The 10,236-nt window shown below is 40.8% G+C and overlaps 1 long non-coding RNA gene across 1 annotated transcript in view; it reads right to left on the reverse strand.

Annotated features, from left to right (window-relative positions):
* Positions 1-9,183, reverse strand: part of LOC130144718 (uncharacterized) — a 48,687-nt gene extending 39,504 nt beyond the window's left edge. Inside the window, exon 1 of the long non-coding RNA XR_008820226.1 lies at positions 9,111-9,183. This is a non-coding gene — a long non-coding RNA (uncharacterized LOC130144718). The remainder of the gene's footprint in view (positions 1-9,110) is intronic.
* Between the last annotated feature and the right edge of the window lie 1,053 nt (positions 9,184-10,236).

Genomic DNA, 10,236 nt, shown 5'->3' on the forward strand with positions numbered 1-10,236 from the left:
GAGCTGAGCAGCGGGTAAAACACATAGAGAATGACATTAACAGTATGAACAAAAAAGTAACAGAAACATATAAAGCTGAAAGAAATTAGAAATAATTATCTGGATACAAAGTAAGTAAAGAAACTGGAAAAAAATAGGAAGCTTTAAGTTATCACCTGGTTGCCAATTTTTGGATTTTCTAAGCAGTTTTGTCTCTAAGACTAAGGCAATTAGAAGTTTTTAAAAGCTCTTTGGAAAATGGATAGTACTGAGCATCTAAGCCAGCAAGGTAAAAGAATTCCTGTGCATAAATCTAGAAATAAGGATATACGGGCAGCAACATCTGCCCATTATCTGGAGTAGGATGAGACTCAAAACAAAAAAACAGCAAAAGCAGCAGGAGATGTTAGCTATAAAAGCAATATAATCCTGATTTTTTCCTGACTAAGGGAAAGACATCATTTAACTTCATTGGGTCTTGGATCTGGCACTAAGTCCTATTATACAGGCCAGATGCAAGGAATTTATTCCCCTTAGGAGAAAGCAGGAGAAGCAGATGGCTGTTTCTAGCAAACACATTGCAAGCCATAAGAAGAGTCTGTATTTCCTGTGAAAACCAAAATTTCACTAGAAATAAGATCTCTAAAACCAATGCGTTCCTTTAATGGCTCAGAAAACAATAACTTACTTATTATCCCATCATGCCTAAAGGTATTAAACATCATGTGCTGGATTTGTTCCTTTGCTTCTCAATTCTTTCAATTCTTTCTGTACTTCAGATGGTGGATGGTCTCCACTTATGTACTGCTATACCCTAATCTATTTTTAATATCTCAGTGTTAAAGTGTTCAGCCTGCAGGGCATGTTTAGTTTTAAGCTGGTAAGTCCCATTTAATTCAATGGCCAATTGTGCGCTCAAATAACTTGCTGAATCAAAGTCTTTTGCATCCACCAATAAAAGTAACAAGAAGTTAGCCTTCTCATTTGGGACCCGAATGTTAATGTGTAACTCAGCTAAAGGACTGACATCAGTGCTTGTGCGACTGCATCACCCTTTGCTAAACAGAAGTAACAGAACGAGGCATTTTGAATTTTGGCTGCCTTTTTTCCCCCTCCTCATCTCACTAACGGTTTGTGAATATTGTTCACGTTAGGCAGCATCTTAAAGCGTTCCTTGGCATCAAAATTGTATTGGGGAAAACCTTTACACTCTTCTGTTCTGTTTTGCTCTATAAAGACTGGTTTAATACCAATCAGCAGAATGGATGTTGACAGCCGAGTGCAGCTGAGAACAGCCACTTGCGATCCGCATGCTTCCTGGCGGAACCCAGAGCCCAGCACTTTCAAGCCCGGGTTGTGACCAGACTGCAAGAAGGATCCGAGGCACTCTCACAGAGGAAATATTTTATTCAAAGATGTGCTGCTGCTAAAATAATAGCAGAGGGGATACTGGGAATTGCCAGCCATGGAGATTGCAATTTATTATAAAAAAAGTCCACAGAATATATTGCTTTTTGAAATTGTGCTACTATAAAATATCTTCTTGAAGCTTGCTAAAGTGCGATCTAATTTAAAGCATGTCACTGCATCCTTGCTTTACATTGTTCTCTGTAGGTGTTACGGCAAGAGTTACAAAAGATCACAAGTTGCCATCATATTTTTCTTATGACTAACAATATAACTTAAAAAAAAAGGAAACCTTAACTCTGATACTCTTTTCCCTGGGGTTTAAAAGAAAACAAACCCCCCGTAAATGTTATTTTCACTACCTTGAGTTTTATGTCTTCCATACCTAAACCAAAAGGAAAATGCTACATTATGCAAATAGGATTTCAGGGGCAGCATTAGGAAATTCTCCTGTCACCTGTGGATCCATGGCAGAAAAGACAGCTCAGGTTCCACCCACTGTGCCTGCCTTTCCTCGGGTGTAGCTGTTTGTGTCCCTCCTCTCCTGCCCTGCCTGATGCCAGGGACAAAGCGGGCTCGGTAGCTTTCAGGGCAGCAGTGCTTCTCAAGGTGTCAGACCAGAACTGGTCAGTCCTTACGTGGATAAAGACCATTTATTACCTTACCATGGTTAGGTCGCAGTGCAAAACCAGCCTGTAAAACCGACTACGTTATGGTGAAGCCCATTCTCATGGCACGATTTCAGAACCTAAATTTTCGCACAGTGCTACGGAATTTTGGTTGTCATCTTGGGTATGGCTTTGCTTCACCTGCGCGACCGAACGGTGTTACCTTACTGCTTGTTCAATAGCACATACTCATGGACTCAGCAAGAAAACCATTTGTGTCCGTAAGAAAGGTTTGCAGAGTCCGACTCTTGCTCAGCCCAACAAAACTCATGGATCACCCTAGCAAAGAGCAAGGATGAACGGCTGCTCCGAATGAAGCGAAGGGAAGGCTTGGTACTTGCGTTAAACAACGGACCTGGAGCTTCTGAGAAGTCAACCACACCACACAGAGAACAACGCAAGGCCAAAGGTAACGCGTTACGGTTTGCTTCAGCCTTCATAAACAGCGCCACAGCTCAAAGAGTACTCAGAAAGACATTAATCTGCTTTGTTCTGTAGATAAGGTTATTTCAAGGCTTCTCTCTGCTTTTCATTTTCTTTTACCTTTCTGAAAAGCACCACTATTTCCAGATGAATTCTCCGTATCTGGTCTCAGTCGTAGAATGACTTTTTTTCAGGGAAATAAATAAAATCTGCTCACCTATTTTGATATATAGGAAAGTAAAGTAGTTCCCAATTGCTTAAAAAGTGATTTTTTTTCCACTCCAAAATTACTCAATACAACCACAATTGCAAAATAATCCCTTCTATATAACTTCTGTGCACTGAGGAGAAACCTCCAAGCTAACGAAGGGCAGGGCAGGGCAAGGAAGGGATAAAGTTATGTGAGTCTGCAGTTATACCATTGAGTTTATGATCAATAGAAAATGTCCATTATTTTACACTTAAATTTTTAGGACTGCGAAGTATTGTAGGCATGTAAGAGTGGTGTGGCGTTGGCATTAGGTTTCGGTTATGGACCGGCTTAAACCTAATTGAAACTGGTGCATTTATTTAGGAGAAGAGAGAAGTGAGGTACAGTTTTCCACTCAAAGATGAATGCAAGGCTGCGGGGAAAAATGAAAGACTGCTCTTAAGGAAAGCATTTCAGAGTATTATTTTGTGTGAAGCGTGAGAAGTGATGAAAATTGAGCAACAGTGAAAAGGAGGAGTGAGCTGAAAGCCTACCCACTGCCTAGGCTCTTATACTCCAGCCTGCTCTTCAGAACAAGCAGAAAATGTAAGCCAGGTCACTGCCCGAGGGAGTTGGTGCTGTGGCCTGGATAAATGTCTTTGGGATTTGGATTCCTCCTATGCTGAAGACATGCATTTGTGGCCTTTAGAAAGGCACAGAAAAAGAGAATGTCCACCCCACATAACAGAAACTCGGCTATGGAGACAAGTCCTTCCCTGGCTTCTGATCCACCTGGAAGAATTCAGCAGAAGACCAGGAACTCAGTGTAGCAGTGGGCTGTAATTTTGACCACGCAGCTCTGGAAGGACTGTGAAGTCGTTGACTAGAAAGATGGCATCTAAACAGAATACCACTCTTACTGCTGTGTCCTGATTGCAATTTAAATGGGTACAAATTCTGGAAATTAAAATGTAGATGCTTCATAATAGTAATGAGTTCACCAATCTAAACAAAAGATTGTCACTCGTATTGTTAAATGCCCATTTTAATCACAAATGCTGGTTTCAGACAACCCTGCTGTGAAATAAGCAAGAACTGCATTGGAACTCGTCTTTAGTAGGTGGACATCCTAATATTCCTGGAGTAGTTAGTTTATAATTTCTACACTTTCAGTGCAAGAAAAGGAAATATCTTGGTGTACAATATTTATCTAGTGATGGATTCAATGGATTCCAATACATTTCACAGAAAGCAACTGTTTTTATTACCTTATAGCTCTAAAAAGAAAGACACATGAATACAACCTTGATTAGGACTATTGCAAATAACCAATTATTTTTTATTACTTTCACTCACTGTAGTCAGGCTAAATTAATGTTCCGAGATAAGAGACTCGACTAGACAAGGAGGGAGGGAGAGAGTGCTGTGAGCGACCTTCAAGGTAAGACAGAGTGTGCAGTGAGGAATAGGAAAAGGTAGAGCAGCAAGTAAAATGGGAAAGGGGAAAAAAAAAGATTCGCAAAGCAGAAAACCAGGTTGTATGCTCAGAGCATCAGGCCAACAGGCAAAAGAGAACTCAAGAACTCAGCAGCTGCATTTTAAATGGATAAGAGGTCAAAGTCCAGCTATTGTAGTAAGCAAAAGTAATCTAGTTGGAAGAAAGGATGACTGGAGCAAGGATTTTCTCCTGTAATTGCTTGGGGTAGCAGGGACAGAGAACCACAGGTTACCATTGAAGAAAGTCATCCACAGAATAGTTTCCCGAGATACTTGTGCAGCCAAAAGCTGCTCTTTATTTCCTGAAAGGTACTGGAGAGGGGATGCACAGAAAAATGGTGCAGGTGTTTCCCTGTTCCCAGCTGTGATAGGAATCACAGGATGAAGGACTTGCAATGCCTCATGGATATTGATGGAGGAATCTTGATTTGAGGAAGGAACAAATAGATTTGGTTTCTTTCCGAAGCACGATTATCCTTTGACTCTAGTAGAACCCAAGAACCTCTGCAAAAATGAGTCAAGAACTGAGCTGTAATGTGCAATAACACCTCTGGTCCTTCCAAAGGGCCGCCCACATACGTAAGAAGCCCTTCATCCTCCTTACCTAACACCCTTTTCATTACTGTAATCTTTTTTTTTAAATTATTTTAAATTATTTATTTATAATCCTGACTTTGAAAAATATTAAAATGGGACTTTGACCTCTCCTTGCTCAAGAGAAGGAGAAGCACTTGTTTATGACATCCATCCATTAAATTCTGTTACATCCAGGAAATATATACTCACTGCCTTTTCTCAGCAGGAAAATTCTTCTTCAATATAAGACACCTTACTGCTATGTCATGTATGTCTGTATGCCTCAGCATGTTCATGTACATATATATAGATAGTATGTACATATTTATATGTACACATGTAAACATATATATGTTTGTAAACATCTGCTGTCTAGCAAAATATCTTGCTTGATGACTCACTTTATTTTTATTATCTTCTATTTTTCTAGTAAAGCAGCTTTCCTGAATTACTATCTCTAATTATTAAAGTCCACCACATTAAGACCTCATGGGGCCTCAGCTTTGCTTAGAAGACCTGGGGTTCCCAACCTTCATGACTTTATCACAGCTCTTTGCATTTTTACTATATTGAGGTTGGGTCTTACAGATAAAAATCACATGAGAATATTGATTTATTTGAAATAAAATTTCTATCCTCCATAATTGAGAAAATCTTAACTCTATGAAATGAGTGGCTTCTAAAGGTTTTAAAACCAGAAGGCCAAGTAAATCTCTCCTATGTCCCCACTACTTACTGCTCCTGTAATGTGGCCAGTGTATGCACGAGTGCATGCATGCGTATGTATTTTAACACCATTTTAGAGCTTGATTTGTGATTGTGGATCCTCAAGATTGACAACACACACTGAACCCTGCACCAAAGTTCAATAGTTCAAATTTCATGTTGAAATGTAGAAAGGACACCTCAAAGAAGAAAGTGCTACTATGTTTTTTAGCTACTAAAGTTGTTCTCATCAGTTTTGCTATAGAAAATGAAAGGTGGGAACTTTTTGTCTTATAATCACTGCCAAACTTTTTGTGCAATCCTTCCTTTGTTGGCTTTATAAGGAGACTGAAAAAGCATCCACTGAATATAATTCTTCAGATGTAGATCTGCTGCTATCTTGTCATATCTTAAAGTGATTTTGAACAAGCTTTTCTTTCAGATGTCGATCAGAGAAACAAGCCAGTAGGTGGCTGTGGAGGAAAAAAAGCAAAGACATCCTTTTGTCATCTTTGTTAGTGGTGAGGATTCGCACTGATGAAGGATTTCTGCTGTTTAGACCATGCAACTTCCTGGTGTTTGAACTGGTCGAGCGCTGAGGATCCTGTGCTTGCTAGGCAGGGAGTTTTCCTCCCACTGACCCTCCCACGCTGAGATTCAAATGTTGATTACAGCTTTTTAAGACAAGAACTTATACTGCCTTTCTTAAAAGCTGACTTACTGCATGATGTGCAGAGAGAGAGAAATTGTTCTAAGAACATATTCATATTGCACTAAATGGAAGACAAATTTGAACCATAGCCCATGGTATTTTTTAAAATTAAGTTTAATTACATTTTATATTATTATGCTGTAATGTCACTATACTTCCAATTTCTTGAGAAGAAAAGAACACCCAAATTATCATAAAGAGCAGGTCTCAAAACATTTCCTTCTAGAGGGAAATCAGTTTCTCATGAAGGACCGACCTTTTCTCACTTTGTCTTTGCAAGACTGACACACTAATTTTGAAAGCTCCAGCAAGCCACAAAAAAAACTCTAAGTTGAGCTCAGTTTTAGCAGCCTTTAAAGTTTATCCATTGCTAGTACCAATCTATTCTTTTCTATACTATTTCAAAAGCAATAGAGAGAAATTCTTAGGGGAAAATTCAAATACAGAAAACTAGATTTACTCCTGATTACCACATCTGAAATACCATCGAGTGTAGGTATTCATGTGTTGTCAGGCACCATGTATTGAATCCCACCTCACACCCCAGTTTATGTACTTCACTGATGCTTAGGTCTTGCTCTTGATAAAGGTTCTGAAATTAATGACATCAAATTAGCTCTTGGTTTTGCCTGCTCGGTCAGCTGCAGTCTTCCCTCACCTATCGGACTGGGAATTCACTGTTCAGGCTTGTAAGAGACCTCAGGACACCGTGGGCTTGTTTCAGTGTGCTGCTGACACCCTAGGGTACCTCACTGACCTCCAGCTGCTGCCGCAGAAAGGTAGGGGTATCCTGTTGTTTGGGTTTGTTTGTTGTTGGTTTTTTTTTAATCAAACCTGCTAGTCCTATCCAGGCATCTTGGACACCTTATGGTGTCTCAGAGAGCACAAGAGGCATATGCTCAGGTAATCAAATTGAGGTCTAAGTACCAGACAACAATCATTTTTCTTCCACGCCTGACAGGCAAAGAGTACCGCAGCCTCACCTGCTCCAACAGCACACAAAGCTGTTCCCATGGAGTTGCCATCTTCCATTTATAGCAGGCTAGTCTGATTTAATGATCATTAAACTCTTAAGAAATATGAGAGATTAAAGCTTCACTTTTGCCTGGAAAGTAGTGACTATTCCTGGACATCTCTCTCAAAAGTACCATTCTCCCTTACAACTGCACCAGTGTGTTAAAACAAACAGAGAGAGAAGCTGCTTTCCCTCCATTAACTGTCCTTTACAGCCTTCTTGCTCAGCTTTAATAAGAGTGGATCCCATGCAGAGAATGAATCCTGGAGGAGTAGATGGAGGAGAACCACTTTTATGAGCCGTAACTCCATCAAACACTTAGCTATATTGAATTACTCTACACCTCTTAAAAAGAAAAGTCAATATCTAAACACTATAGCCTGTCCCTTGCATGTTCTCCTTTCTAAGTTATTTTTCACCTATTTGTGTAATAGTGTTGGCGTAGTGAAGCTCACCCCATTACGTACCAGTATGACTAAGAGTGAAAGTAGGGCTAGGTTGTTCCCTTAAACTTGCATTTTTTCAACATAAATTTTATATGATGCATAAAATACATCAGACGGTAAACAGTTCCTTATATTTCAACAGCTAAACATCCAGCCTCAGTAGCTGGGAGAAAGTGCCAAAGGTTTGAAAAGCACAGCAAGGACAGATAAAGTTTGTCATGACAGTAATGACAAAGTTACAGAAGCCAGGCACCGAGAGGCTGTGCCGCAGCAGTTCAGGACACACAGTATCCCGAATGTTTTAATAATGTCCATTAGGAAGAGTAAAGCAATTAGTCTCCACTGAGAACATCTGTCCACTGCAGTCATCTTACATAAAAAAGCGCCAAAACTACTACCGGCTTTCCATTTAAAGCCTGAAACAATGCTATTTTTATTTTAGAAGAAAGCCTTATTTTGCAACAGAAAGATTATTTCTCTGTGGGCTTTCAAAAGAGAAGAATGTGGGCTCAGAAGATTTCATTGGTTTGAGCTTTACTATTTGGCCATGGAAAACCCAGCTGCCTCTCATACTGGCAAATCAGCTAATCACTGTGAAATAGCAATTGTTTTGAATGGATAATTGACTACAGGTGCAATGAATTACATACCCATTTTTGGAGCCAAAGATATAAAAAGAAGTTGGATTTTGGTGGTGCGGGTTTGTTGTTTGTTTGTTTGTTTAGTTTTGGTTTGGGTTTCTTTGTTTTTTGGTTTTTTTTTGGTTTTGTTTTTTTTTAAAAAAAAACTTTAAACTGTTTCCTTTCTAAGGCAGCAGTCCTTTGGAAGCTGGAGTTGTTGGAACAAGCTTAAGCGTTGCCTTAGGAGACACATTCCCTCTGCAATGCTATAGGGATCGGCAAAATCAAAACATTTGTTTCTTTTATGTTATTCTTAAGAAAAAGGAGGGACAGAGTTCTGAGGGGGAAAGAGGAAGAGAGAAAGACACACTAAGATCCACAGTCAACCCGTGATGTTTTCGTTGACCACTTAACAACAAAGTAAAACAAGCATACCGAAACACATTCTCAAATCCTATGCTGCACTGGCTTTCTAAAGGTCATAACCTGTAGTCCTGTCTCCAGGATTCATGCACTGTACCGTTAAGCGGTGAAGAAGTTAACTAAACCAAATAAGTGAAGCGTGAACACCGCATACGGCATACAGAAAGATCCAAATACGAACTAGAGCACTATATGCTAGTTGCTATACAAACACAGATCAAGAGAGAGGAGCTCTGAAGAGCTGAATCATTTGTCACAAGAGGTTTCTAAATTGCTCTGCAAATTATACATTTAAGAATCAACATCCCCTGCACTGCAACATATGGCATATTTAGGATGCCACACAGCATCTGTTCAGCTTTACACAGCAACCTCACACCACAGTTCAGCAACAGGAGGTAGAACAGTAGCTCCATTCCCACAAAGAGCCAAGTCAGGAAAAATCTCACCTCTGTAGCAGGAACCAGTAGGGAAGTCTTCTCTTGCCTTTGCCAAAACAGTGGCATGGAAATCCTGGCATTGTCCAGTGGTCTGTAAGTGGTATGTTCCAGCTGCGCTTGCTGCTGAAGGAATTACCAGCAACGTGCTGGACAAGACATGGTATTTGAGATCTCAGGCAAGCTCCCCATCAGAGGAAGACGACTACTTTCCACCAGTCTCCTGGTCTTTGATTTTCCTTGGGCATTCCTCCCTCAGAAGCCGTTAGCAGGGCTGAGTCTCACGACACCTAGCAAAGGCACGTACGCTCATGAACAGCTTGATTCCACCGCTGCTTTCGTTGCTCCAGCTCCTATTCTGCTGCCCTTCCTCACCTACAAAACCCCTCAGGGAATCTGTTTCTCCTTTCCTAGGCTCAGCCTGGTGCTGTCTCTCTCTCCCCTTCAGACTTCAGAAGAACCAGGGAGAGTTATGGGTGTTGGGGGAGCCCCCCTCAGTACGACACACCTACCGCCAGGCAGAAGGGGCAGCCACAGGCGAGCAGTTCCTTCCCTTCCTCATCACTGTTGCAGCCCTGAAGATTTAATCTGCTAAACTCCTGAAGTGCAGGACCTGCACAGGGGGAGATAAAGACAAGGACTAATACTGGAATGTCCAGCATCACATAAAAGCAGGCAGACTGCTTCAGATCACCGTCTCCAACAGTGGCCATACCTAAATAGCCAAAGGAGAGGAAGAGGAGAGCAATCATTTGTAATACTTCTCCCGAGCATTCTTCCAGCCACCAGCTATGTTCAGTTCAGGCATTTCCTGATCCTCACATCATTTGTCTATCTAGTGACCCAGCCTTCAATGGGTTTTTTAACAAGTACTTGTCCAGTGTCCCCTTGAAACCCTGTATCAACCATCCTGCAACATCAGTATCCCTTGGGAAGGAATTGTGCCACGCTGTTACTTACTGCATTACGAACCAAGCCGGACAGAGGGTACGCTTGGGTTTCCTCTGGCTTGGAAAAGTGTAACACTGCTGAGGTGAAAGGAGCGATGTTTCTTGCATCAGCAGAGATTAAGCTGTCCATCTAGTCATGAAAAAGAAGAAGCAGGAGGGGAAGAATATAGAAGGGAAGAATAAGTGGT

Source organism: Falco biarmicus, chromosome 2 (assembly GCF_023638135.1).
Source record: "Falco biarmicus isolate bFalBia1 chromosome 2, bFalBia1.pri, whole genome shotgun sequence".
NCBI lineage: Eukaryota > Metazoa > Chordata > Aves > Falconiformes > Falconidae > Falco > Falco biarmicus.